Source organism: Aegilops tauschii, chromosome 1 (assembly GCF_002575655.3).
Source record: "Aegilops tauschii subsp. strangulata cultivar AL8/78 chromosome 1, Aet v6.0, whole genome shotgun sequence".
Classification (NCBI taxonomy): Eukaryota; Viridiplantae; Streptophyta; class Magnoliopsida; order Poales; family Poaceae; genus Aegilops; species Aegilops tauschii.
Window position 1 is genome coordinate 30,491,402 of NC_053035.3, and position 23,003 is coordinate 30,514,404.

At 43.3% G+C, this 23,003-nt stretch overlaps 1 long non-coding RNA gene across 3 annotated transcripts; it reads left to right on the forward strand.

Annotated features, from left to right (window-relative positions):
* The first annotated feature begins 741 nt into the window (after window positions 1-741).
* LOC109741172 (uncharacterized) lies at window positions 742-4,739 on the forward strand. 3 transcript variants are annotated; one of them, XR_002227514.4, is made up of 7 exons: window positions 742-1,240; window positions 1,364-1,455; window positions 1,774-1,968; window positions 2,508-2,622; window positions 3,202-3,449; window positions 3,957-4,087; window positions 4,545-4,739. It is a non-coding gene; the product is annotated as an uncharacterized lncRNA (long non-coding RNA). The 3 variants fall into 3 exon arrangements; XR_005758002.3 differs by lacking the exon at window positions 2,508-2,622 and having other exon boundaries at window positions 1,318-1,455; XR_002227513.4 differs by lacking the exon at window positions 2,508-2,622.
* The last annotated feature ends 18,264 nt before the right edge of the window (window positions 4,740-23,003 follow it).

The following is a 23,003-nucleotide window of genomic DNA, read 5'->3' on the forward strand; positions in this document are numbered from 1 at the left end:
GGCCACATATAATGACACAATGCGAAGGTTTCCCAATTTTTTGATTTTTTTTGAATTTTTTATGCCCGTTTCAAAATGCGGTCAAAACGGCGGGAATGACCGTTCCTAGCTAATGGTTGAATCTTGGAAAAGTTTTTATGTTTCTATGATTAAATAGATACTTGTGTACCTGGAAATGATTTTTGAAAAAATAAAGAGCAAACAACGAGGTAGCTGCAGTTCATACTTGACCCACTTCCAACTAAACCGGCGGAAAATTTGTTTCTTTTCACGAGAGGTGGATCAAAGTTTTTGACACCAAACCATTTGATCAATTGTGCATTAAATATGGCCTAATATTTTATAAAATTGATTTGCTCCAATTTTACAACAAATATATGGTAGGTTCTTCCAAAAAAGCTCATTTTGGGCACTCAAAAAATGAAAAATGAGTTTTTTGTGCAAAGAAAATGAAAGCTCTATTTGGCAACATTGTTTGCTATTCCAAGATGCATACTTATGCGAAATAGGAGATCATTTTGATAAACTATGCCATTGTTATGTTTTTTTGAAAAATATTCAGAGATTTGAGTTCAATGTTTTGAGATGCAAGCGTGAGACAGCCGGCCAATGAGACGCAAGGAACCGCCTTCACGCGGATCACCAAATTGGAGCAATCTGAGCCATACATCGCGCGTCCATCCAACGGCGGAGCTTCTCCCGAGAAACAGAAACCCTAACCTACCCACTCACCCTCCCCTCGATCCCCCAGATCCCAACGAGGCAACCACGCCGCCACCCACACCCACCCACCACTGGCACCGTAGCCTCGTCTCCTCCCCTCGATCCACCCTCGCGCCGGCACCGCAGCCTCGTCTCCACGACCTCGTACCATCCACGCTTGCTCCACAGCGCCTCCGACGACCGCGCCCGGAGCGCGACGGCGCCGCCGTTCCGAGCACTTACGGCGTCGGCCCGGCCCCCAAAACCCTCGCGGCGGCCACGCATCCCTCCATCGTTCGCCGTTGTCGCCGCCGCCACGCGATGCCCGTGGGCATCTGATCCATGTCTCACCCCCACGCCTGCGCCCCCAAGCGTCGTCCTAGGGTTCTGTTCTGCGGCTGACCGGAGTCCAAGCCATGGCGCGGAAGATGCTCAAGGACGGGGAGACGCGCGTCATCGCTGACGGCGGGGGCGTGGAGAGCTACGACTGCGACCTGTTCGTCTGAGATCCACCGCGTTCGTCCATCGAGGACATGAGGTAAATCGCCTCCCCCACTTTGTCCTAGCTCGCATCCACCGTGTGCTAGATCCCCATTCTTGCTCTGTTTTGATTAGGCGCCACGGGGGAGCTTTGAAACAGAGTGGCTGCCAATTTCTGCAGGACCTTGGAACCATGGCGACCATGACCAGCGAACAAATGGGGCCACCGGGTTCAGCATCATCGACTGACCATAGTCCTTGGCGCTTGCTCAGGTCACCTCAATCTTCACCGCTCTCATGGCTAGCAGCTACTGTACTAGATAGATAGCTTAATGTTTTCTTCTGGAAAAAGAATACAACACTCGGTAGTATATTCTGGATAGACAAATACTATGCCCTCGTACACTCTAGGTCGACTACAGTTCAGATGATATCTCTTCCTGGACAAAAGAATCATGGTGCATAGATAGATTCACCTTTACCTTGATATATGTTTGCTCTGTTCTGCCACTCACTGTTCGTCTAGTATGCCATCATTCTTTGTTCCAGTCCTGCACTGATATCACTATCTTGGGGTTCTAAACATTACAGGATGCTCCGACGATCACCAGAATTCCCTTCAGAGCCATACTTCATTTTTTGCTTGGTATGCTGCTGGTCTGAATCTACTTACATGCTTGACTTAATTTAACTTGGTGCTGAAACAAGCACTCGGTTGGGGCCTCCTGGGCGATGCCTACGACCGCTGCGGCGAGGTCTGCGCCAAGTACGCCACCTTCTACTTTGGTGAGCCCATCACACCCCATCCGTAAATCACTACTCTGCAACTCTGCTGACAGTAGCTAAACATCTCAATACATTCAGTCCAAAATTGCAAAGAGCAATTTAGCGCAGGGTCAACTATTGCCACTACCTAAGCAGCAACTCTTTTGCTGCAGAATCCTCACGAGAGGATGACTATTTAGTCAGGCAACCAACCTGAAGCTACTGTAGATATATGAATATTTGGCTACTGCAAATGGAGTAGTCTAACCATGAAATGGTTGCTGCTGCAGTACTCCAACCAGCCTGAAGCTATATGAAGTCTAACCAACACTGTAGTGCTCCAGCCTGAAGCTATTCTGTAGGCCTGAAGCTATAAATTTTTGTTTCCTTGGCAAAAAATTCAGTTTACAAATTTTTGCAAATTCTGTATTTTGCAGTACTGTTTTGGTTGCAGTAGTTTTTCAGTAGCTTGTTAACTTGCTGATGCTTTCTTAATTATGTGTAGCTGCTCCACTGAAAGTTCTTTAGTGTATCTTATGCTTAGTGTTAATTCTTTGCAGCTACTCCACTGAACTACAGTACTGAAGTACTGCTTGAACTACTGCAGTGTTGTTTCCAATACAGCAGTATTGGAGTATTGCTTCCGATTACTGGAGTAGCAAGTGCATTAATAGTGTACTGCTCTTGTTTAGTAGTGTAGGAATTTAGTGTTCTTCTCTTCTCTATTCTATTCTCTTCTCCTCTTGTTCATTGTTCAGTAGTGTACATGATCATGATCAACACTGAAACATTTCTTAACTGATTTACTCCCTATTGTCAGCATTGATGCTTTCTTCAAATTTATGAGAAATTAAGATGCATCATTAAATTAACTGATTTTTTCTTAATTAAGATGCATCATTAAGCAGCAGGAGTACCCATTTGTACTGTACCTAAAAGAACTTTACATTTACATACACAACATGCAAATCACTTCTGTTGACTACCCAAATCAATCCGAGACATGCACATATTTCTCTCTGGATTGTGCAAATTAGACGAACTACTCTAATTTAAACAAGTTGGGATCCATCACTACAATAGGAGTATGTTTGCATTTCACCTAGCTTGTAATCAATAACCTAGTCCTTAAGTAAATGTTTGATTACATCATGAGCTTTCCTACAAATTAGTTAGGTAGTGGTTTCAGCTGCTGCATTGTTGCTTATATTTGATATACTACACAATGTGACTGGAGTTTATTGTGATTTGCAGAAGATAGAATCTGGACGCCCTTCCCTGGTCGATGACACCCTTCCCTGGTTGACGACACCCTTCCGTCGTGGGCTCTTAGTAGGACGGCGACCCACAAGATCCACACCCTTGTGGCCCTGTGACCCTCAAGCTCGACGGCTAGATCCCCTACGGCCAAGCCCTTCTACTCGAGAGTCAAGTCCCAGTCCGACTTCTCTGCTTCCCAGCTGCTCCTTCAGTCCGGCTTCAGCAGCTCACTTCTCACCACGGTTCAGCACCTCTAGAACTAAGCTATAGACTTTTCTCTTCGTTTCATTTATACTGGTTGATGTATATCCTAGTACATGAAATTGTGGGGGAACTCAGATCATAGAATAGTGCATCAGTACCCAGTATATAGTCTCCACTTTTGTTTGTACATAGCTCACTACTCAGTTCTCCTCGGCTAGAACAAGCACAAGATTCATCAGCAGCACTGAACAAAGTTCATCTTAAACTAGCACAGTAGTCAGTACATAGTATCTGCATTTTGTCTGTGCTGTTAAATTCTGTTTATAAATTCAGTTTATAGTGCTAAACTTGCACATTACAGTCTCTGCCTTTTGTTTATACCATTAGATTTTGTTTATAAATCCAGTTTGTACTGATAAACTTGCACAGGCTCTGCCTTTTACTTATACTGTTAATTTTTATAAATCCAGTTTATAGTGCTTACCTCTTTGTCACATTGGGTTTGGCAGCAGTTGCTAATCTCTAGCATTTACCTCTTGTTGCAGACCAGGAAATGAAAGATCGCTCGACAAACGGCCGCTTCCAGTCAGTTGGATCTGATCTTATACCCGCACACGAGAGCTACTGGAGCAGCAGCAGATTAACAAGGACCCAAGCTGGACTCCCAAGTTCTTCGGTGAGCTGGCTCCATCTCCTACCCCTAGCTCCCTCTTTTCTGCTCCTATAGCATGCTTTGTTGGACTCATGCTCTGCTCCTACACAAGCTGGACTCATGCTTTGTTATACACTAGCAGCAGTACCTCATGTACATGTAATTGGACTCCCAGGGTGTTGTTCTTGTAAATTCTTCCATGTCTTGCTCTTTTGCTGGTGCTACTACACATGTCAGATTGTTAGCTGTACTTGTTTCCATCTCAAATTACTTGTCTTCTTGAACATATGCCTGATGCTTGGTGCATGTAGGATGTGCTCTGTGTGGACATCTATGCATTTGTTAAGATTTTTGTAGCACATGCTATGGCCTCAAAGATTGTTTATTTTATTTTCGTTCATACATGAGCACCGTTTTTTATTGCCGTCAAGGGGTGAATTGATTTGATCGTTAATATGTGGCTGGATGTGATGTTTTGCAGGCTCAAGGCGCTAAGGTGCTAATGTGTTGGAGACGTGCCTGTACTTGTTGAGCGTTTTATCTGTAGAGTGCTATATTGTGATTGGTGTAATATTGTATGGTTATATTGTGATTGGTGGAATGTAATAAACTTGATTGGTATATTGGTGATTTGGCTGTTATTTGAATATATTTAAAATGTGTTCTCTGATTGGTATATCATTGAGTTACAAGTTGTGAAAAATTACCTGATGTTTGGGATCTAGTGCCTAGAAGAATCTGACAATGTGCATCCAGTTGACTACAATAATCTGAAAATTGAATGTAACAAAAAAAAAGAAAACCCGAAAATAAAAAATATATAGAATGTGAAAAGGCTGCACTTCAGAAAGCAAAAAAGGCTGAACCAATGGCCCAAGCCCATGTAGCTAGTAAAAAATAACAGGAAAAAATACATTAAAAATGCTGAATTGTTGGGCTCGGCCTATGTAAAACGCTGAATCGGACCGGGCTGATTCTTGTGCCACGTCAGCTTGCCATGCTGGATGCCTACGTGGCCTGAGGAGGTTGCTAGTGACTAAAAATTTGGTCGAAGAACCAACGACCTTTTACATATCACAGAGAAGGTCACTAATTTCAGTTTACGACTGCCAGCTTTTGACCTTCTGTTTTTGGTCACAAAAAGGTCGCAAATGAAAAACTATGACCTTTCAGCGGCCAATAGTGAGGGTCACAAGTTGACATATTTCTTGTAGTGGTCTGGGGCCCCTGCAGCACCTTCAGTACTGGTTCGTATCACGAACCGGTACTAAAGGTCGTCCTACATAAACCCTTCGTCCACCCGAGCTCGCTCTGTTCTTCCCCTTTCCCCTCTCCTCTCTGTTCTTCCCCTTTTCCTCTCAAGCTCATCACACATTTTGCCCAAAATTTGTCAAGATTTGAAGGCCCCCATCCATTCAAATGATCACAAAGGTTAGCAACTTTGTCCTTTCATCTCTCATTGCTAGATTAGCTCTTGCAATGCTTTATATAGTGATTGATTTGTGAGTTTAGAAATTTGGGAGGAATTATATGTGCTAGTATTTGATTTATATGCAATTTGAGGTCAAAAATAACACTTAGTTTGCATTTGTAGGTGTGGTTTACTTAGTGCCTTCTAAATCTCCGTCGTAACCACCGTCGATCGCCCGCACCGTCCCATTGCCGGCACCACCTTGTGGTGAGCCTCTTGTTCATGAATGTTTTACATTACCAAATTGATGTTTGTGTGATTTGGATATATAGTTACTCGTATAATTATCTTACCCGTACGTTGTTTGTTATAAATAGTGCCATGGTTTTGATATCCGTCCCCGTCGGCCCTCGTCCTTGTTATGATTCGGATGTGGTATATTCTCTTTTAAAACTAGTTGTTGCATTTCGTGTTTATGACAAATTATGCCCATCAAGTTGACAGATATTTTTATCTAGGAGGTATGTGAACCGGAAATTCCAACCGACCCTATTGTCGAGAGGTTAAATTTAGTTGAAATAGAAAACAAGTATTTGAAAGAAAAATTGAAAAGAATTGAGGGGGAGAAGATGGAATTGGAGTTGCATGTTGCCGATGTCGTCAATGATCACAAGATCAAGATGGAGAAAATGCGCTTGAAGATTAGAAAGATTAGAAAATATGACATTGATAGTGAGGCTTGGTATCATTATGCTATTGGATCAATTGTTACCTTAGTTGCGATCTTGATCACATTTGTTGTTGCATTTAAATGCTTTAGCTAGAGAGTTATTTGTTTGTTGCATTTAAGTGTTGTATGAACTATATATATGTATGAACTTGTATTAATTTGGTCTTTTCGGTGTTGTGTAATGAAGATGAGCAGACAATGGATGTATGATGGCCGATACTCTCCCGAGTTCATTAATGGCATGCATACTTTTTTGCTTGCGGCTGAGGCAAACAAGCGGTTTTATGCCTTGTCCATGTGCTGGCTGTAAGAATGATCACAATTACTCTACGTCAAGAACCATTCACGTCCACCTGTTTGAGTCCGGTTTCATGCCCCACTATAATGTTTGGACCAAGCACGGAGAAAGAGGGGTTATGATGGAAGACAATGAAGAAGAAGAGGACGACGACAGCTATCCTGGCCATGGGTTCCCTGAATACGATGATACAACAATGGGGGAAGAAGCTGAGCCGGCAATGCGGGAAGAAGCTGAAGAAGAGGCATCAGATGAGCCCGCTGATGATCTAGGTCGGGCCATTGCCGATGCAAAGAGAAACTGCGCAAGTGATTTGGAGAAGAAGAACTTGCGGCACATGTTAGAGGATCACAAGAAATTGTTGTACCCGAATTGCGAAGCTGACAAGAAAAAGTTGGGCACCACACTGGAATTGCTGCAATGGAAGGCAGAGAATGGTGTATCTGACAAGGGATTTGAAAAGTTGTTGGTAATGATAAAGAATATGCTTCCAAAGGACAACGAATTGCCCGAGAGTACGTACGAAGCAAAGAAGGCTGTCTGCCCTCTAGGGTTAGAGGTGCAGAAGATACATGCATGCCCTAATGACTGCATCCTCTACTGCGGTGAGTACGGGGATTTGAACGCTTGCCAGGTATGCGGTGCATTGCGCTATAAGATCAGCCGCGATGACCCTGGTGATGTCGAGGGCGAGCGCCCCAGGAAGAAGATTCCTGCCAAGGTGATGTGGTATGCTCCTATAATACCATGGTTGAAACGTTTGTTCCAAAACAAAGAGCATGCCAAGGCGATGCGATGGCACAGAGAAGACCGTAAGAAAGACGGAAAGTTGAGAGTACCCGCTGACGGGTCGCAGTGGAGAAAAATCGAGAGAAAGTACAGGGAGGAGTTTGCAGGTGACGCAAGGAACATATGGTTTGGTCTAAGCGCAGATGGCATTAATCCTTTTGGGGAGCAGGGCAGCAACCATAGCACCTGGCCTGTGACTCTATGTTTGTATAACCTTCCTCCTTGGTTGTGCATGAAGCGGAAGTTCATTATGATGTCAGTGCTCATCCAAGGCCCTAAGCAACCCGACAACGACATTGATGTGTACCTAAGGCCATTAGTTGAAGAACTCTTACAACTGTGGTATGGAACAGGTGTACGTGCGTGGGATGAGCACGGACAGGAAGAATTTGACCTAAAGGCGTTGCTCTTCGTGACCATCAATGATTGGCCTGCTCTCAGTAACCTTTCAGGACAGACAAACAAGGGATACCGCGCATGCACGCACTGTTTGGATGATACCGACATTATATATTTGGACAATTGTAGGAAGAATGTGTACCTGGGACATCGTCCATTCTTCCGAGCAGGCATCTCGTAAGAAAGAAAGGCAAGCATTTCAAAGGTGAGGCGGATCACCGGACGAAGCCTCGCCACCGTACTGGTGCTGATGTACATGATATGGTCAAGGATTTGAAGGTAGTCTTTGGAAAGGGTCCTGGCGGACAACCTGTTCCGAATGATGTACATGATATGTTTGATTAGCCATTGTGAAGCTATGTGCATTCCTCAATGCAATCTCTCAGAAGGTAATCGATCCAGAAATCATACCAAGGTTAGAGAATGATTTGGTGCAATGTCTTGTCAGTTTTGAGTTGGTGTTCCCACCATCCTTCTTCAACATCATGACGCACGTCCTAGTTCACCTATGCGAAGAGATTAACGTTTTGGGTCCTGTATTTCTACACAATATGTTCCCCTTTGAGAGGTTCATGGGAGTCTTAAAGAAATATGTTCATAACCGTGCTAGGCCAGAAGGAAGCATCTCCAAGGGCCATAAAAATAAGGAGGTCATTGAATTTTGTATTGACTTTATTCCTGACCTTAAGCCGATTGGTGTTCCTGAATCGCGGCATAAGGGTAGACTGGATGGAAAAGGCATGCTAGGAGGGAATAAAATAATATGTATGGACATATATCTCTCACTGAAGCATACTACACAGTTCTACAGAATTCCGCCTTGGTGGCTCCGTATATGGACGAACACCAGAATTTTCTATGCTCCAAACACGCGGAGCGGTCTGATGACTGGATTACACGTGAACAAACCAGGAGTTTCGCCGGCTAGTTGCAGACACGTACCATGCATGACGCCACTATTAAAGATGACCTGTACTCACTGTCCCAGTTACCATCTTCGAATATAATGACTTTCAAAGGGTACGAGATAAATGGTAATACATTTTACGCGATCGCCCAAGAGAAGAAGAGCACCAACCAAAACAGTGGTGTTCCCTTTGATGCAACAACCAAGGCGGGAAAGGAAACATATTATGGTTACATAGAGGACATATGGGAACTTGACTATGGACGTGGTTTGAAGGTCCCTTTGTTTCGGTGCAAATGGGTCAATATGACACGAGGCGGGGTAACGGAAGACCCGCAGTACGGAATGACAACAGTGGATCTCAACAATCTTGCGTATGCAGACGAACCATTCGTCCTAGCCAATGATGTGGCACAGGTTTTCTATGTGAAGGACATGTCTACCAAGCCGAGAAAAAGAAAAGATAAGGAAGCGAATGCATCATACGATGAGCCAAAGCGCCACATAGTTCTTTCTGGGAAGAGAAACATCATGGGAGTGGATGAGAAGACAGACATGTCAGAAGATTATGAAAAGTTTGATGAAATTGCTCCATTCACAGTGAACATTGACCCGAGCATCCCGTTAAATGATGAAGATTTTCCATGGCTACAGCGCAAAGGGACACAAGCGAAGAAAAAGTTTCACACCCAAAGATCTGGGATGTGATCGGCTTCACTATCATCACTTTCTTCTGTGTTTCACACCCAGGAGGGAATCTTTGTAATAGTTAGGGTAGTTATGTGTTTTGGCATTTGAAATGCGAAGAAATTTTATGTGCAAACAAATTTTTTCATGCATTTACAGATTTTTTCAACTAAATGACCCTGAAATTGAAAAGCACTTCAAATGAACTCAGAAAAGGTTGAAAGTTGGCATGGTATCATAATTTCACCCACATAGCATGTGCAGAAAAGTAGAGAGGGTTAACGCAAAAACTGGATGCACTTCGTGTACAAAATGGACAATCTCTTTCGAAATATCGGGGTTTCGGACGAAAACTCATCTGTTACAAAGGCATTTCATTTTTTAAATAACCTAAGCATTACCAAATTGAATATAATGATAAAACACACTAATATTAAACATAATAAAAAAGAACCACTGAAAAATCTATTTTCAAAGTTAAGTTATTCACAAACTAGTGATTCACAAACTAGTGATTCACACAAATTTCAAATAATTCAAAATTTAAACTATGCAAATTTGAAAACTACTGGCACTAACAGAAAGTTTTTAATTTTTTGTACCTAAAGCAAAAATATTCACAAATAAACTCTAAATACAGCAAAAAACAACTCAAAAATAAATAAAACAAAAATAAATAAAGCAAAAAAAATAAGAAAATAAAAAAGCCCGCCTACTGGGCCACAGTGGCCTGCATACGACTAGAAACCCAACGTGTTATTGGGCCAGGATGCAGGCCCGCAAAGGCCCAGTAGGCCCACAGGGCAGCAGATAACAGGTAGGCCCAGTAGGCCTGCTTTGGAGAGGAGCTCGAGAGAGCTGCCGCACTGGGGATTATAAACCAGTGCGGACGCCCCTCGGCTAGCGAGGTGGGACTAAACTTGCCGCACCGCACCTGCGCTAGCGCACACCCTTTAGTACCGGGTCGTAGCTCCAACCGGTACTAAAGGGGGGGGGGTCTTTAGTACCGGTTGGTGCCACCACCCGATACTAAAGGGGGTGCGCGTCCCGCTGCTTCTCCTGGCCAAAACAGACCAATAGTACCGGTTGGTGGCTCCAACCGGTACTAAAGGGGTGTTCTATATAAGAAAACCCTTCAAAAAAAATTTGTCAGTTCGTTCTCCCTCTGCTTCTTCTCCTCTGCCCCGTCGTCGCCGCCCCCGTCGCCGTCCGTCGCCGTCGCCGCCGCCCCCGTCCCCGTCGCCGTCCGTTGCCGCCCCTCTGCCTCGCCGTCCCATCGCCTCGCCGTCTGATAACCCACAAGTATAGGGGATCGCAACAGTTTTCGAGGGTAGAGTATTCAACCCAAACTTATTGATTCGACACAAGGGGAGCCAAAGAATATTCTCAAGTATTAGCAGTTGAGTTGTCAACTCAACCACACCTGGATAACTTAATATCTGCAGCAAAGTATTTAGTAGCAAAGTAATATGGAAGTAACGGTAACGGTAGCAAAAATAATATTTTTGGGTTTTGTAGTGATTGTAACAGTAGCAACGGAAAAGTAAAGAGGCGAAGAACAATATGTGAAAAGCTCGTAGGCATTGGATCGGTGATGGAGAATTATGCCGGATGCGGTTTATCATGTAACAATCATAACATAGGGTGACACAGAACTAGCTCCAATTCATCAATGTAATGTAGGCACGTATTCCGAATATAGTCATACGTGCTTATGGAAAAGAACTTGCATGACATCTTTTGTCCTACCCTCCCGTGGCAGCGGGGTCCTAATGGAAACTAAGGGATATTAAGGCCTCCTTTTAATAGAGTACCGGACCAAAGCATTAACACATAGTGAATACATGAACTCCTCAAACTATGGTCATCACCAGGAGTGGTCCCGATTATTGTCACTTCGGGGTTGCCGAATCATAACACATAGTAGGTGGCTATAGACTTGCAAGATAGGATCAAGAACTCACATATATTCATGAAAACATAATAGGTTCAGATCTGAAATCATGGCACTCGGGCCCTAGTGACAAGCATTAAGCATAGCAAAGTCATAGCAACATCAATCTCAGAACATAGTGGATACTAGGGATCAAACCCTAACAAAACTAACTCGATTACATGATAAATCTCATCCAACCCATCACCGTCCAGCAAGCCTACGATGGAATTACTCATGCACGGCGGTGAGCATCATGAAATTGGTGATGGAGGATGGTTGATGATGACGACGGCGATGGATTCCCCTCTCCGGAGTCCCGAACGGACTCCAGATCAGCCCTCCCGAGAGAGTTTAGGGCTTGGCGGCGGCTCCGTATCGTAAAACGCGATGAATCTTTTTCTCTGATTTTTCTCCCCGAACACGAATGTATGGAGTTGGAGTTGAGGTCGGTGGAGCTCCAGGGGGTCCACAAGGCAGGAGGCGCGCCAGAGGGGGCAGGCGCGCCCCCACCCTCGTGGAAAGGGTGTGGGCCCCCTGGCCTTGATTCTTTCGTCAATATTTTTTATATTTTCCAAAAATAATCTCCGTGAAGTTTCAGGTCATTCCGAGAACTTTTGTTTCTGCACAAAAATAATACCATGGCAATTCTGCTGAAAACAGCGTCAGTCCGGGTTAGTTCCATTCAAATCATGCAAGGTAGAGTCCAAAACAAGGGCGAAAGTGTTTGGAAAAGTAGATACGACGGAGATGTATCACCGTCCCGTCGCCTCGCCGTCGCCCTCACCCGCGCTGTGAGCCCCTCTTCCCGGCCCCTCTCCTCCCTCCAATCGAAGCCGCTGCGCCACCGGCGCCGTAGGTGCACCCACGCACACGCGCGCACACACACACACATGCGCGCACACACACACACACACGATTCTGTTTTCTGTTTTTTCTATTTTTTATACAAATTCTTTAGATGAAATAATTAATTAGATTAGATTAATGTCAAATAGTATATAGAAATGTTATAGAAATGTTAGAAATTTTAGAAATGTTAGTTTTAGCTAGATGAATTAGATTAATTTCAAATTGTTATAGAAATGTTAGAAATATTATAGAAATGTTAGAAATTTTAGAAATGTTAGTTTTTGCTAGATGAATTAGATTAATTTCAAATTGTTATAGAAATGTTAGAAATGTTATAGAAATGTTAGTTTTAGCTAGATGAATTAGATTAATTTCAAATTGTTATAGAAATGTTAGAAATGTTAGTTTTTAGTTTCTTATAATTTTAGTTATCGAAATTTAGAATTTGCATATAAGTCACAATCCAATAATTTAAAAAATGTTACTTTTGCGGCGTATAGTATTTTTTCTCGATGATGCCCGGCCCGCATCCTCACCGTCACCCGTTCGCGACGATGTCCTGCTTCAGAGGACCCATGTCCGGGACTGGGCTCCGCCGGGCTGGCACTGGGAGGTGGTACCTTCAGGGGCTCGCCGCTTGGTGAGGAACCCGGGTCCCGTCGTCGACCCTGATCTCCTTTGGTGGCATTCACGTGGGCCACATTCGGTGCAGAGGGAGCCGGCCCCGCCGGAGGTGGTGCGTCGCCGTGTTAGGGAGGAGGACGAGCACGTCCATCGCTACATGGCTGCTATGGACGTCAGGTTCTCCAATACCTGGCAGGTTCTTTGGGCAGATGACCGGAGATATGATCCTGTGATAGTTCCTTCTCTTTGGGTGTCCACCGCCCGCACCCCAGGAACCGCGAGTGGCCTAAATTCTTCTATAGTATTCGATCTTTATTAGCTACCTAGCCAGTGATTATTCGAGACGATGTATTCGAGGTTATATATTATTCGAGACGATGTATTCGAGATTATATATTATTCGAGTCGATGTATTCGAGATTATATATTATTCAAGACGATGCATATTATGTACTATATGATTCAGTTTTTCCTTATTGATTGCATCCATGCATTGTAATTTGAATACTAAATTGTTTTATATTTCTTCTGGATTAGTTAAATAAAAGCTATGGCGGACAATACCGGCAGAGAGGGAGAAGAGGCCCTATTCGAGATCATACGCAGCCCTCGCAGGGCAGATGATCTGAATGAAGCATATGACGGCTCCCAATATCTGAAAAATACCGGGGAGGGTGATGATAAGATATTCGATCTCGATGACCGAGCTGATGAAGTCATGAACTATGATTATGATTATGATGACGCAAACAATGTTTATGATGATGCAGACAATGTTGATCTTGAAATAACAAAGACTACCGGTGAGGTATATTTATATAAGCAGGCATCTGGTGATCATCACATGTTTTTTTTATTTGAAGATATATTAACGAATCGATCTTTCTTCTTTCAGCCCTCCGGATCGAGCAAATCTGCTTCTACAGACAGCAGGACAAAGCGAGGCCCGGGCAAAAAGTTGAAGGAGGGTGTAAAGTACAACATCGATTCCATCAAAGCTAGTGGCGAACCCCTCACGCCTAAGAACATTGCGAACAAGTTCGTTCTTCAGTGCGGAGTTCTTGTGAAGGACCAACTCCCGATCTCCATTCAAGAATGGAAAGAGCCAAAAACTGAACGTCCAGATGTTACTTGGGTCGACGACAGAGCAAAAGAAAAGCATTGGGAATCTCTGATGGAACATTTCACCCTACCAGATTATTTCACTGATACAGATGTGCAGAAAGTCAAGGACGCTGCTCTTAAGAAGATGGCAATTGCATTCAACACCCACAAGAAAACTATATGGGCCAACTATGTCGCTGCAGAAAGGAAGACTCCTGAATTCAAGGGAACACTGGAGAAGCAAAGAGAACACTGGTCCGCTTTCGTGAAATTCAAGGAATCAGAATTATCTAAGGAACAGTCGAGAAAAAACAAGGCCAATGCCGCAAAAAAGACACAGTTCCATAGGCTGGGGCCAGGTGGCTACGCGGTGGCAATGCCTAAGTGGGATAAGTCTGAGCAAGAGATGGAGGATGCAGGGGTCACTCCGGTTACTAGGAGCTGGCCCCCCAGGTGCAGAACTTGGTTCTATGCGCATGGGGGGCGTTGGACCCGAAGACAGGCCTGGTTTCGAAGAAGGCAAGTCTAAAAGGAGCCGAACAAAAGTTACTTGACGCAATAGAAGATGCTCTAAAGGGGGTGTTCACGCCCAACAGAGAGAACGACGAGCTTACGCGCGCCCTGGGAAATCCTGAACACCCGGGAAGAACATGAGGCAAGGGCGTTATTACCTGGTACGAGGGCTTTTCGGAATGGAACGACGACTACAGGTGCCGTGCAAGAAAGAAGATGGAGGGGGAGAAGAAGAGGAAGCTGGAGGAGGAGCAGAGGAAGCAGGAAGCAGAACGCCTTCAAGGCCTAGAAGCAAGGCACGCGGACTTGGCACTCAAATTCCAGCGGCAGCAGCAGCAGGTCGACTCACTTAGCCAGGAAAGGGGGTCTCAGCAGCGGCAGCAGCAAGCGGATGATCCAGCATTGGATAGCACCGTCCCATCCATGCCGAGAAGCAGCGTTGGTTCCGCCCGGGGCGACGCACTGCTGGATACATACCCTATGGATGACATCATAGAGAACACTAACTGTGAGCTACACTTCAAAATGAAGAACATATCCATGAAGGTGGCAGACGCCGTTGCTTTTACAAATACCCCCGAAGCAACCTTCCATTGCACCCCGATTCCAGCGGGCTATACTCGTGTCTTGGTTGATGAGGTGGTGGACCAATATTCGGGGCTAGAGCTTGACATTCCTGGAGGTGACGACGAGCACACACTGGGAGAGGCCATACATCGTATCATCCTATGGAGAAAGGATTGCATCATCTTTCGAAGGCCACCGACACCGCGTCAGCCGACTCCTCGAAGTCCGCCACAGAGTCCGCAGACTCCCGCTCCTCCAAGTCCACGAACGCGTGAGCCGACTCCTCCTCGAAGTCCGCCACCATGTCAGCAGACTCCCGCTCCTCCAAGTCCATGAACGCGTGAGCTGACTCCTCCTCGAAGTCTGCCACCGTGTCAGCAGACTCCCGCTCCTCCAAGTCCACCAATGCGTGAGCAGACTCCTGCTCCAACTCAGCCACGTCAGCCGTCTCCGCCGCCTCAGCAATCGCAGAAGAGACACGCCGCAGTTATGGTGCGTAGCGGTACGAGTCGAGGTAGTACAGGAGGTACAGGCGGAGGCAAGCGATATAAATATGGTCCAAGGCTCGCTCCTGTTCCTTAGAGGCCTTACGACATGACCGAGGAGCAAAACGAAGTCATAGTGAAGGCCCAAGTGGACGCCCATTTTGGACCGAAACCGGCACCGCCGCCAAGGGAGAAAGTGCCTGAGGAAAAGATTGACCACTTCATTTGTATGGCTAGACCACCAACTCCCAAGCCTGTTGACTCAGACTATGAGCGCCAAATCAGGAAGGCACATCGAGCACGACTACAGAAGGAAGCGAGCTCGAGCTCGAGCCAACAAGCAGCTGGCAAAAAATGCGGGAAAACCGTTCCCCAGCTGGGAGAATAGGCGGCGCAATCAATCCCCCCGCTTGTTATGCCAACAACACATGAGAGTACGCGCGCCCTATATTATTGTGGGCAAACCATTCCCCAGCTGAACAATCTAGTAATAACCGAGGAGCATATAAGCCAGGCTAAAATGCTCAATATCAGTGTTGGACAACTCCTTGAGATCGAGCCCATGTCTCCTCTTAGAGAGGAGGAAATAAAACGAAAATATGTCCGGGGCCATCCTTTGGTCAAGCCCGAGGAGGTCAAGAACCTCCCAACGAGAATGTATGAATTGCATCAGTGGTAAATGAACATTACCAAGATTTCCAATCGAGAGTCCCTCATGGTGAATGTCAAGGAGGAGCATTACTTCCATGAGAAACCTCTGTCCGTTGAGTATTCAGAACTATTTCAGTTATATAATCAAGACGCACTCGACAAATCTCTCGTCAGTTGCTATTGTCTGTAAGTGATTTCTTTCTGTAATTTAAGTCTCAAGCTAGCTGTAGTGATCATTTTGATCAATCATTACCTATAATTATCCTCACTATATTCTTTTCTATGGTATTATGTAGGATGAAGATGTATGAAATGAAAAAATCTAGACGCTATGGCATTGGGTTCATTGACCCAAATACCGTTAATGAACACACATGGAATATTCCAAGTTGTCGAGCAAGTTTAGAGGAAAGCATGCTAGAGTTCTTCAAGCGTCTCAATACCAATGAAGATATACTACTTCCTTACAACTTCCTGTGAGTCACACTGTCTTGTACTACAAATTCTGTTTTTGCTTACTAGCTAGCTAGATGTTAATAATTAAGTGTATAGGGTTTAGGGTAGTTGATTAGTGTTGTGCACATGCCCGCTTAATTAAGACATGCAAACATGTGCGCATGCAGTTACCATTGGATCTTGTTAGTCATTAAAGTTGATAAAGGAACAGTTGAAGTACTGGACTCACTACTTAAGGAAGAAAGTGACTTCGCCATCTTGAAGGGGATACTCGACAGGTAATTTCAATCATTATTAACTATATCTCGACCTATTTAATTAGTTCGTCATTTCCTGATATCAACTATTTAATAACCCCTTTATTCATTTTCTTTGCTGCCGGGCAGGGCTTGGGCAAAGTTCATCAAGGTGACTCCAGGCAACTGGAAAGAAAAGCTGTATAGGTGGCGACCCAAGGTAAGTAATTAAGTACTACTAGCTAGCTAGCTACCATCTCTTTAATTCTTGTTTCAATACCATTAATTAATTAGCATGCTTGATTAATCATTATCTGATTAAATTCCATTCTCGTAAAGGCCCTGAAGCAGGCGCTGGGGACTGATCTGTGTGCATACTACGTTTGCGAGAACATTCGCATGATGGCATCCGAAAGGAGCAGATCTTAAAGACAGGACTGGGTACGTTTGTCAGAACACTATTCACAAATTTTTACACCATTATCGATATTTGGTCACACAACTAATACACATGCATATTGATCTCCTTCTTAACAGTTCAGAGAGGTGCGGGAGCAGCTCCTACCAACGTAGCGCATACTAGCACTTCAAGAGGAAATAACGGGATTTTTGCTCGACCAGGTCATAGATCCCAAAGGAGAATACTATTACCCGCTACCGCCCCATGAACCACTTGTCATCGTGCTCCGAAGGCACCAAGGGAACATGTAGGAGAAATTGTATATATATACATGTGTATGTGTGAATAATTAATGGTGGTTGTACGAGAAAATCTATATATATATATATATATATATATATATATATATATATATATATATATATATATATATATATATAACGTGTACAATATGTAGTATCGTAAAATACCAGCAAACAAAAAAGAATAAAATGGAGAACACAAAATTAATGGAAAAATAAAAAATAAAACCAACCCCCCCAAATATTTAGTACCGGTTGGTGTTACCAACCGGTACTAATGGTCTACCAGCACACGGGCCTCGCTCGTGCCACGTGGTGGCCCTTTAGCGCTGGTTCGTGCCGAACCGGTAATAAAGGGGGGGGGGGGGTTTAGTCTCCACTCTTTAGTGCCGGTTCTACAACCGGCACTAAAGGCCCTTACGAACCGGCGCTAAAGCCCGGTTCTGCACTAGTGTATTGACATTGATTTCCTTTATGCTAGAGATGCTGGTAACAAATCTACATCAGAACATACATTAGTTTAATTCTTGGTTAGCATTTATCTGTTCTTTGCATTGAAAAAACTCATTTGTTTCAAAAAAAAACAAGATAAGAAATATTGCAAATATTGCAGTCTTAATTGGCGCAGTTTGGCCCTTTCATCACTTGGTATATAGTATTTTGTCGATACACCAACAATGATTTTTCTTAGATACATTATAAATGATGAATTAGGGCCTTGCCCCATTTGGTGTATTTTGTTACTATCAATATTCTGACTATGCTGTTGGCGATGGTGGAACTGGAGGGTACAGATGCGCGGCGACAACGTCGACTTCGGTGAGATGGCTGGTGGACCAAGGACCACTCCTGCATTTGCTTTGAAATATGAAGTAATGTCGATGTGTGATGTTAACATCATGGCAACTCCCCTCTCCCATGCTTAGACACCCCCAGTGCAAGCAGAATGTTCCAAATAGACGGTCAAGTGCACTACATATACTCAGGGTTTGAATGTGGTAGCTAAGATCAGAAGAAGCAATAAATATACAGATTATTCACGGCACTTTGGGTTTAGATAATTTTATTTGTTATTTGGTCGCTTTGGCTATGTGAAAATGATAAGATTTTTAACGATAAAAATACTTCTCTTATGCAGGTTATCTACAGATGTATGGGTACCCTCCGTTTATGGCCGTCTCTATAACGTGTGGAGTATCGAGACCTGTTTACGGAGGTGTGTACACGATTGGAGGCCACGACGAGGGATACTTTTAACTGATATGGATGGCCGCATGATCTTCAGATTGGTCCTCCTATGCTTTAGGCGTTGTACACTCTTTGATTAAGTGTATTCCGCCTTTTTCTGTTGTTGTTTTTTGGAACGTGGACTTGGTCATGGCTCTGTGCATCTCAATTATGCAGAGGCCGGGTGTAATGCTTAAGTACTTTAAGTAATAAAGCGCCTTCTATCGAAAAATAGTCAGATTTGTTTTTGTTTATCCATATACAACATCATGTCTGAGTTCATCATCTTCTGATACTGGAAGAGGATGCACTATAAGTTATAAAGCAAGAAAGTAAACATGGATTTCATTTACTTGAGAGAAGATCTGGCCATGATATACAGCTACGTGCCAGACTAAAAGTTCAACAAATGGTCACGAGCTTAGTGTCTGCCGTTTATGATGCCAATTTTGGAGATACTGTGTCCCGTTTTTGGAAAAATATTTTGTTCAACTACATACTAATACAGGAAGTTTTCCCATTCTTTTTTCCTTTTCCATTTGGGTAAGGCCTATATATATAGTGTTACCTTAGTGGCAAATTTGTATGGTATTTTTATTGCTTCTTTGCTGGATCACGGATCACATTCAGAATATCAATTTGTAGCCTAGCTTCCAACACTTGCTTACAATGTCTTTCTCTTTGTGACCAGTCCGCCGTGATGGAAAACGTTAATATTCCAACAAAAGTGCTTCCGGATGCTAGGATGAGATAGCTTGGCCTTCCAAGCGCAGCTTACTCAACACACAAGGCAAGGACCTCGAGGCAAGTGTTTAATTCTATCCATTGAGTACCAGCTAAATAATGAACTTGCAAAGACATTAATATCCATCTATGTCTATGAAACTGGATGAGGCTGAAGATTGGCTGGCAGACGAACCTCTTAAATACATGGAAGCCTCTTACAACAAAGTGCTGCAAGACATCAAATATGATAAGTTGCAGTTGGTTCAACAAAAAGTAAATCTCTGGAACACGAGCTGAAAGAAAAAGATGGAATCATAGACTATCTGAGCAGCAGCTGGTGGATGATGTCTATGGAAGGCATTTCTGCTTTTGCCAATTACAACCCGCCGAAACACACCCACCATGAAGAGCAACTTAGATGATGAGGTCATTTTCGACACGGCTGGTATAGGCTCTACCTGATCTAAATATTGCATATCTTAGTTACCATAAGCTGGGTGACCAAAGCTATCGATATGATGCATCTCTGCCTATCAGTTAATCTCATCCCTTTCTTTTGGTCTATGTTCTTATTTGACAAAGCAGAAGGAAGCATGTCCAGATTGGTTCTCTGGATGGTGAGGTTAGATTAATTGACCACTATTTCTATTAACTTCTCCTGTACACAATGTTCACAAGTTCATGTATTGAGTACATTTTATTGTGTCACTTGTGTTTATTCCTTTTTTAATGCAAGTTTACAGCTACTCGGAGTTCCTAATTGCAGACTCAACTATCTTGACCTACCGATGATCTAATTTGTGACATTAATTATTACCTTAAGAAAATATTTGCATTTAATTTCCTTTATATATAGGGGTATAAGTTCTTACCAAATGTACTCAAATATACAGTTATTGAAAAAATGCAAATATTTTCAACACGAACATGGTTTTAAACGGGTCTTTGCGCCATTTGGCGCAACTGGTCATCTAGTATCTCAATAATTGTCACCCATATTCAAGAGTGGCTTAGGTTTAAGATAGCAAATAGGGCAACATCCACCAAGATAAATTGACAACTATTCTAGTTTGTGTTTGACATTCTGAGAAAGTTCCATGATTCTGGGGTAAGTCTACTTGAAAGGGCTGATGGTGAAGAATAGCAATGCTACTCGCTCCAGTTAGTACAAGCTCTTTGATTTGAATGATCAGACAAGTCTTGCGTGGTGCACTTTCTTGTAAATTGTGGTATGCTCTACCCTTCTATATAAATTCAATAATTAATGTTGATCATGACTCCGTTTGTCACATTTGGTTATCTTGATCAGCATTTCTTTTCTTTGCCGTGTAGGCACTGTATGTGATTGTGACTGCATGCTGTAAATCTCGAGCCTTCTAGAAACTGAGGTACAACCATTGTCCTATGCCAGAGCCACTGTATTTAGCTCCACATCTAGACCACTTCTCCAAAACATTGCAATTCCACCACTTCCTCTACCATCACAGCTGCGAGCCCACATGTTGGTAAGTCCCAATCTCCACCGAAAATGCTGCAGCTTTTGACTACACAATTTTGTTTCAGATAGAAACAAGATGTCTGGGTCTTCTGCCTTCTGAAGGTCCAAAAGACCTCTAACTGCTGGGGAGTTGCCAAGTCCCCGGCAGTTCCAAGCAATAAGCTTCATTTTTGTTCGCAGGGCTGTCCCGGCAGCCCCACATTACTATCTATACTGGTTTGTTTTGCAGCTACTTCGCGGTCTAAAAATTCATCCCCTTTCATCTTCTTTAGCTCGCCCTCATCGTTGACATCTATCTCCATTGGCTCTAGTACTCTTTTCTCACCCAGTTTCACTCCCAGACTACCCATTTCTCCTTTTACTTTCTGGGGTTGTTTCTTGTATTTTCTTGTTTTTACACTTTCATGTGCACCTTTTTCCTTCCCTTCATCCTTGCCCACAAATTCTCCCTGTCCACCACTTAATTGTTTCTTTTCGGTTTGGGCTTGTGTTTGACTTACCTTCGCAATATCACATTCAACAGTTTTCTGTTTTGTTGTCTCATCTCCATCATTCTTCAGTTCTAGTGCCCTACTCCAAATATCATATCGATGTAAAAGTGAAAGATGACGATGGAGTAAAATGGAGATTTACAGGGATTTACGGGGAGCCCAAAACAGAGAAGAAATATTTAACATGGAAATTATTGAAAATTCTGAAGAACCAGATGGATATGCCGTGGTTAGTAGCAGGAGATTTTAATGAAATCCTTTATGGCCATGAAAAACAGGGAGGTAAAATAAGAGCACAGGGGCTTATGGATAATTTTAAAGAAACGCTAAAGGAGTGTGAATTAACAGACCTGGGATTTGAAGGCGACATGTTCACTTGGAGAAATAATAGTCGAACGAAGGAAGGCTATATAAGGGAAAGGCTAGATAGAGCTATAGCCAATTCCAGTTGGAGGAATAGGTTTTCAGAGGGGAAAGTCATAAACGGTGATCCATACCACTCAGACCATCGTCCTATTATCATTCTCACTGAAAACCAGCTCGAAAACCAAAAAAGAGGGTTTGGAGAGATAATTTCAAATTTGAAGCAAACTGGCTCCTAGAACCAGAATGTGAAACCGTGGTAAAAGGAGCTTGGAACGAGGTGAAATCCGTTAGCGATGAAAATCTGCAAGAAGGCCTCGAAAGAGTGGCAATAAGATTGAGGCAATGGAGCCTGAATGCACTTGGGGATTTGGAGAAAAGAATTAAACAAGTAAAGGTAAATCTAGAGATCTGTAGAAGGAATGAGTTAACTGTAGAAGCAATCCAAAGAGAACAGACACTTAGGTGGAAATTGGAGAGGCTTGAAGAGCAGCGTGATTTATATTGGAAACAAAGAGCACATCCAAACTGGCTGCAAAAAGGTGACAGAAACACTTCCTTTTTCCATGCTTCAGTAAAGGAAAGGAGAAGGAGAAATCACATAAAGAAATTAAAGAAAGAGGAAAGTGGTTGGGCAGTGACGGAGGAAGATAAAAAGAAGGTGGTGAAGGAGTACTTTGAAAAATTATTTAAAACAAATGGAAGCACAATTACAGATAATCTGCTAGAGGATATTCAGCCTAGAGTAACTAATGAAATGAATGAAATACTCGTTGCACCTTTTACAGAAAGTGAAGTAAAAGAAGCCATAGACTCAATCGGAGATCTCAAAGCCCCGGGACCAGACGGCATGCCAGCTATTTTTTACAAGAAATTCTGGAAATTGATTGGAGAAAAGGTTACCCAGGAGGTTCTTGCAATATTAAATGGCAATTCCCTTCCGGATGGATGGAACAAGACCGTGGTCGCATTAATACCCAAAGTCAAGCATCCAGAAAAGGTGAATGATCTAAGACCCATTAGCTTATGTAATGTTCTACATAAAATTGTATCAAAGATGCTTGCAAAGAGACTGAAAACCATATTACCATATATTATCTCTCCTTCTCAGAGCGCCTTCATACCTGGAAGAATAATCACAGATAATATCCTATTAGCCTATTAAGTGGTGCATTATCTCAGAAATAAGAAGGGAAAGGATGGATTGCGGCAATTAAACTTGACATGAGTAAAGCTTACGACAGAGTTGAATGGAAATTCTTAAGGGCTATGATGATCAGAATGGGCTTTT